Raw genomic sequence first — 6,533 nt, 5'->3', positions numbered from 1 at the left:
GCCTGACAGGGGGGACTGGGAAGGCCGATTGCTGTCTGCTCATTAATAGTTTAATTTGCAGGAGATGATGTGCAACTCTTCCTCCATCAAATTCACATATCAGCTCATTACTGGAAGAAACCTGAAAAAACCACATAGTTACTCATGACAAGAGAAATGATCCAATATCTCTTACCATCTTTGTTATTCTTCTGTTTTGCTTTTGCATGTGCATTAGAAACTAATAGTGTTCAGATTACCGGTACTGTGAAAATTGCTTCACATTAAGTTCTCCTGACCTCCCCCAGGCTGATTCACTTTTAAATACCTTCTACGATGCAACATCCACTTTCTAATCATCACAAAAGTCCACAGTGGTCAACTACGAAAGATGAAACCTGTGTCACAATATAACAAAACCAACAACAGGAATATTTTAGCATTTTAATCAGACAGTTCAATCAGGCAAATAAATCCGATCCAGAAGAGGATCAATAAACCAAGCAATCTTCATTAAAACAGGGAAGGCAGGACAGGAGGAGGAGGAGGAAATTAGAGGAGGGAGGAAAAGGAGAAGAAGAAGGAGAAGGAGGGGGAAGAGAAGAAAGAAGGAGGAAGGAGGAGAAGAAGGAGGGACGTCAGGAAGAAACAATAAGAATAAAAAATGAACATATACAGCACAAAAAACGAGGAGAAATGTCACCATGGTTACGATGGCCACTGCTACAGCTCAGCTTTAGCTTCTTTGAAGACTCCTAGTTTATTAATTATTTAAATCTGTTAATAACCACAATAACAATCACAATAACAATGACGACGACAACAACAACAACAATAATAATAATAATATCTGAACATATGAAAGCAACACAGCTATAGTAATGAAATACAATATCCTCTGTTAGGAGATATTAAATGGAACAATCAATTAACACAACTATAACATCAATTACTTGTTAGGCTGTAATGTGATTTTCCTTAATAAATCATCATCGAGGTCATTTAAAGCTCTGCCTTTCAAACCACTTCACAGGCTCGCTTTGTGTTACGTGACCTACTCAGTGATATTAATTAATCCAATTTAATAAGTTATCCAGAGGTCTGTGTAGTGTCTTACATTTATTGGTTTGTGCAGTTGTATCACAACCTGATGGAAAAAATGTTTTTATTATTGCTCAAGGCAGGAAAAGCACATCCTAGAAATATCTTTAAAGTGGCATATGGGCATTTCATATCTGACTGCTTTGTTTTATTCTGTAGCTTCTTTTGATTCAAATTAACATTTGAAATACAACTTCAACATTAATGCTTAGTCGCAGCATGGAAATAGGTGAAAAGGTTCTGAAAATTTGTCAGTATTTTACACAGAGGATGAGACAAAGTCTCTTTTCTCTCCTTGTCTAAACGAGACTGTTGCAGCGTTGGTATTTTTAGGCAGTGTTGACATTAATTAGGTAGAAATAGCATCGGAGAGGTTTGAGAGATAGAGGTTCCACTGGGAGATGCAGATCAGACAGTGAGACATTACCCCAGTGTTTACGTGTCTGTCACAGGTCTCTAACTGGGCACGTCACCACCACCAACAACACTGACTGGCTGACAATTAACATTTACACTATCTCTGTTAGCGTCACAGCAGGCAGCAGCAACAACAACAAAAATAACAACAATGACACAGGCCAGTGTATCCAGATGCATGACCTAAAAAAATAAATATTCTATCAGGGATAATTGCTGTTCTGTTTTAAATGATTTAATGTGAAAAACTTGCACCTCCGTCCGTCCATCCATCCATCCATCCATCCATCCATCCATCATCCATCCATCCATCCATCCATCCATCCATCCATCCATCCATCCATCCATCCATCCATCCATCCATCCATCCATCCATCCATCCAATCATCCATCCATCAATCAATCTTTATTTATATAGCGTCTGTTACAATCAAAATTGTTTCCAGGCGCTTTCCAGAATCCCAGGGCTTGACCCTAAACAAGCAACAGTAGCAAGGAAAAACTCCCCTTTAATAGGAAGAAACCTTGAGCAGGACCAGGCTCATGTAGGGGGACCCTCCTGCTGATGGGGTGCTGGGTAGAGAGAGAGGAGAAGGGGGAGGACAGGTAGAGGATAGAATACGTAGGAGAGGAGAGGAGAGGAGAGGAAGGGAGGAGAGGTGGGGGAGAGGAGAGGAAGGGAGGAGAGGAGATGAGAGGGGAGGGGAGAGGAGAGGAGAAGAGAGGAAGGGAGGAGAGGAGAGGAGAGGTGGGGGAGAGGAGAGTAGAGGAAGGGAGGAGAGGAGATGGGAGGGGAGAGGAGAAGAGAGGAAGGGAGGAGAGGAGTGGAGGTAGAGGATAGAATAGGTAGAGATCATAGAAATACATTATATTAATTCAAAAAGCTGCTGGTAGAGTTGAGATGAGTGGGTCAGCAGAATCCATCCATCCATCCATCCATCCATCCATCCATCCATCCATCCACCCATCCATCCATCCATCCATCCATCCATCCATCCATCCATCCATCCCTCTACTTGTCTGTCTGTTCATGAAGCCTTGACAGATGAAGGCCCTACTTAACGACCTGCATAATGAGGGGGTGGAGCAACCCACAACCAGGCGACCGGAGCTCCAAATGTGTTAGTGGCTCTTGAAGAGTATAAGTAGCTGGAATCAGTCAGCTAGAACTGATGAGGCCTCTTGGATAAGAGGCGAAACGCCTTCATGAAACTCAAACAGTCCAGCTGCTGTGATTCAACTACCAGAATGACCCTGACCTGGATAACTGAGAACCTTCACAGACTGAGCACCAGGATATCAAATAGAAAATTAGACACATCATAAATAATTATTCAGCATTTTCTTACAGCTCTCAGCTGTGTGTGTGTGTGTGTGTGTGTGTGTGTGTGTGTGTGTGTGTGTGTGTGTGTGTGTGTGAAAGAGAGAGCGAGAGAAAGAGCCTCTTCCAAGGCTCCAAACCTTCTTCCCAGTTGTGCTGAGTCATCCTGACACACCTGATCAGAGAGCCCAGGCTGATCAGGTCCGTGTAACCCACTTTAAAGGCATGGCGATAAATCAAAGACCTTGAGAGCCACCACAGGGCTGAAGGATGTTCTGCTTTGCGGAGCCTCCAGGCAGCTGCATCCAGATGTCAGAGCAGCCGGATGGGCTCACAGAACCAGTGTAGCCCCTTTTATGTGGGGACACAGCCTGAACACAAACACCACGACTGAGGCGCATCAATACTTCTTACAGTGTCAATCTGTATGTATGTATGTGTGTGTGTGTGTGTGTGTGTGTGTGTGTGTGTGTGTGTGTGTGTGTGTGTGTGTGTGTGCGCGCATATATGTGTGTGTGTCACATCATTGATATCCAGGATTGTTAGCGTTTATGACACCAGACACCTTATCCAATGTAATGTAAACTATACTATTTCTTTATTTTTTAACAGTCTTTGGGTTTGTTTAACCAAACTATTGCTTGTTGATTTCCAACAAAATCTCAGCAAAAAGACAACAGAGTGAGTTGAATGGAAGAGTAACAGGGAAGAGCTTATATCAGTAAACAGAATATAAATGTATTCCAACATTACCGAGCGCAAGGAAACTTTTTCCATCATTTGCATTCCATAATGTAAACAATCACACCAGTCATCATGAATATTTATCAGCCTTAATAAACATGGAACGTGGTGTCCTTGTTTTACTCCTGGGCATCATCATGGTATTTATCCGTCCCCACTGATGAGCTCAATCCCGATCATTTCCTGTACTCTTCTCCAAGATTCCAGGAATAGTTTTGTTGGAGTCATCCTGTTTGATTGTTGAGCTTTCCTTCAGCTGCCACTTACATCTATACAGTGGGACCTCTACTTACAAACGTCTCTACATGCGAAATTTTTAGGTTACGAAACGTCTCAACGGGAAAATATTTCCTCTTGTTACAAAAGAAATTTCAGGATACGAAAGGCAAAAATATGCTACCGCTGCTACTCGCAGTTCGCGGAGTTTAGCGAATGCAAACATGCTTGTAGCTGCTCTGCCATTGGCTATCGCCTAGCATCTTCCTGTCATCCCATTGGCTAGGAGGGACGTCAATATGTACAGGTTTGTCTGTATCCCAGCGTCGCCTTCGTTTAACTTTTATTTATTGTGGGTGTTCGTATGTTTGTCCATTAGATGGCGGTGTTACCACAAGTGTTAACGTTCGTTGCTAGTAATGACGGCTAATGTAAGATTAGCCTGTAATAAAGTTAATTTTGTTCCTGGAGAAGCCTTGCACTGAATTCCTACATTTATTGTGCGGTAATCTAATTGTAACATGTATTTGTTACATGTTTTGATGCATTTTTATGATTTATAAAAAAATATATGTCAGAATTTTTGGGGGCTTGGAATGGATTAGGGCATTTACATGCAAAACGCGTCTCTACTTACGCAATTTTCAGGTTACGAAACAACTTCCGGAACCAATTAATTTCGTAAGTGGAGGTCCCACTGTATTATCATCAAACACAAAAGATCTGTTGGACTCCAGTCACCAGTGTTTCCTCTCTCTGCAATCTTGCTGTTTGTCCTTCAGCTCCTCTCCAGCCTTCATAGATGTGTATCATTTGAATGCAGTATTGACTGCTTGGGTTCTGAGGTTCTACTACTTCTGTCGGTGTCGCAGCTCCAAATGGATGAAAAGTGGATGGCAAAGAACAAACCACCGGATGAAAGCACAAGTCTTCACAATATCAGGTAGCGAATGTGGTTTTGTTCCTTTGAGTGTCAGTTTCTCTCGCTCTTGTCACCCCTTTATGTCATAAAAAGAATGATTTTACCTTCTCTATGCATTCACCTGCCTCTTCATCTGGTAGCTTATTCAAAGATAATGAGGCCTCCATCTGCTCCCTGAAAAGCTCACTCGTCTGTATAGCCCTTTGAAGCCCAGATTTCTGGATCATTTTTTCCTATTTTTGTCTTTGAAATAGGTTCTTTGTCCATTTCTTGATATCAATTTGTTGTCTATAATTAGTTTTACCTGCAGTAGTAAACTTTAGATGGTCCTGGATCAATGGTCTGATGACACATTCTTCACACACTCATGTCCTCTTGCTGGCTTCCCTCTTAATGTATTTACCATCATTATTCCACCTTCTAAATGATCTTTTACCAAGATAAGAATAAAGCAAGAGCTTCGAGCTGTGCACTAATCACGTAACAGCCTCCTCACCAAAGTTCCCTGTCAGGGACATTTGGGTTCCGTCACCAGTTTTCTGGATTTTCTCCAAAATCTGATTTTTGTCATCCAACCTGCAGGTTGCAGGCTCATAATTCCCTCAGTCGTTCTTTTCTCCAGGCCTTTTCTTGAGGTTGCATCATAACACAGCAGCAACCATTTTTTTCCCAATATCTTGTCTTGGAGGATTCAACGTTGGACATTTTATCCTCCTGTTAATCATTTAGGAGAGAAACAATGAAGAAAACTAGGAGTGTGCAGACATCTGCCATGCAGCTCACTTCCCCATCTTGATTCGTAACTTTGGGCAGTGGTTTCGTAACATAGCGGGTTGCTCAATGATCAAAGTCCCTCTACTTTGATATTTGATTAAAGTTTAAAGTCCCCCCAAAATCCAGAACATCAACGAAATGTAACTGTCAATTTCTTGGCCCATTATTAAAAAAAAATCAGTAATCATTCTTCACACCTCTGGTTTATTTTGCTAAAAATGAGAAATGCCGGCTGTCACAGGCTCCTCGGAGGCGGTAACGATGATGGGTGACTATAACAAGCATCAACAGGTAAGCTCTGCTGCCCCCCCACTTCCAGGTTGCCGTTTATACAGACGACCGGTCGGGGCCTCTACGCAGTTAATTGCCCCATGAGGGTATTCATCAGGATATAACAATTAAACACTGACCTTTGCTTCGCCGTGAACACATCTGTCGTGATTTAGGCGCATAAATGACGTTAATTATCCTGTCATACCGCTGCGTCAGATGCACAACCCCAATATTTGTTTGTTCTGATCTTGGATATCAAATTTAGCCAGCAGTTTAATTTACCGCCCAGACCGGCCACGATACATCACCCGACTCAATAGCAGACTTCCTGCTCACTGACGGCCACAAACATTAATGCTGAGTGGATGAGGTGCTCACTCAGTTATTGGCACAAGATGAAATAATAATCTGCTCACGCCTCTGAAAAATGAAATTTATACATGAACTCGCTGTGACCTCTGTGTAGCTACAACTGCAGCTAGACATTTGTGGTGAATGTAAAGGCTCCCTCCCGCCTCAGCTCCCAAAATGATTAGGATTTCTTCTATAATGGCTATGGAGGTAGCTGCTACCTCACTTACATCCGCCAGGACGGACGCAAGTATTCTGCTGCAATTAGCTTCCAGTGCAGAAGCTGCAATTTGACACAGTCGCTCTTGGAAAGTAACAGCTTCAGTGGTAACAGCATCAACGGGAATGTCAGTATAGAGAAGAAAATAAGGCCTCATGAAGAAGATGTTGTTTCTACAGGGCTGTATGAAATATGATGTCTTTCTTTGAAAGAGG

The sequence above is a fragment of the Takifugu flavidus genome, chromosome 14 (genome assembly GCF_003711565.1).
Source record: "Takifugu flavidus isolate HTHZ2018 chromosome 14, ASM371156v2, whole genome shotgun sequence".
NCBI lineage: Eukaryota > Metazoa > Chordata > Actinopteri > Tetraodontiformes > Tetraodontidae > Takifugu > Takifugu flavidus.
The sequence above is the reverse complement of the archived record's forward strand: the minus strand, read 5'-3'. Positions refer to the sequence as shown.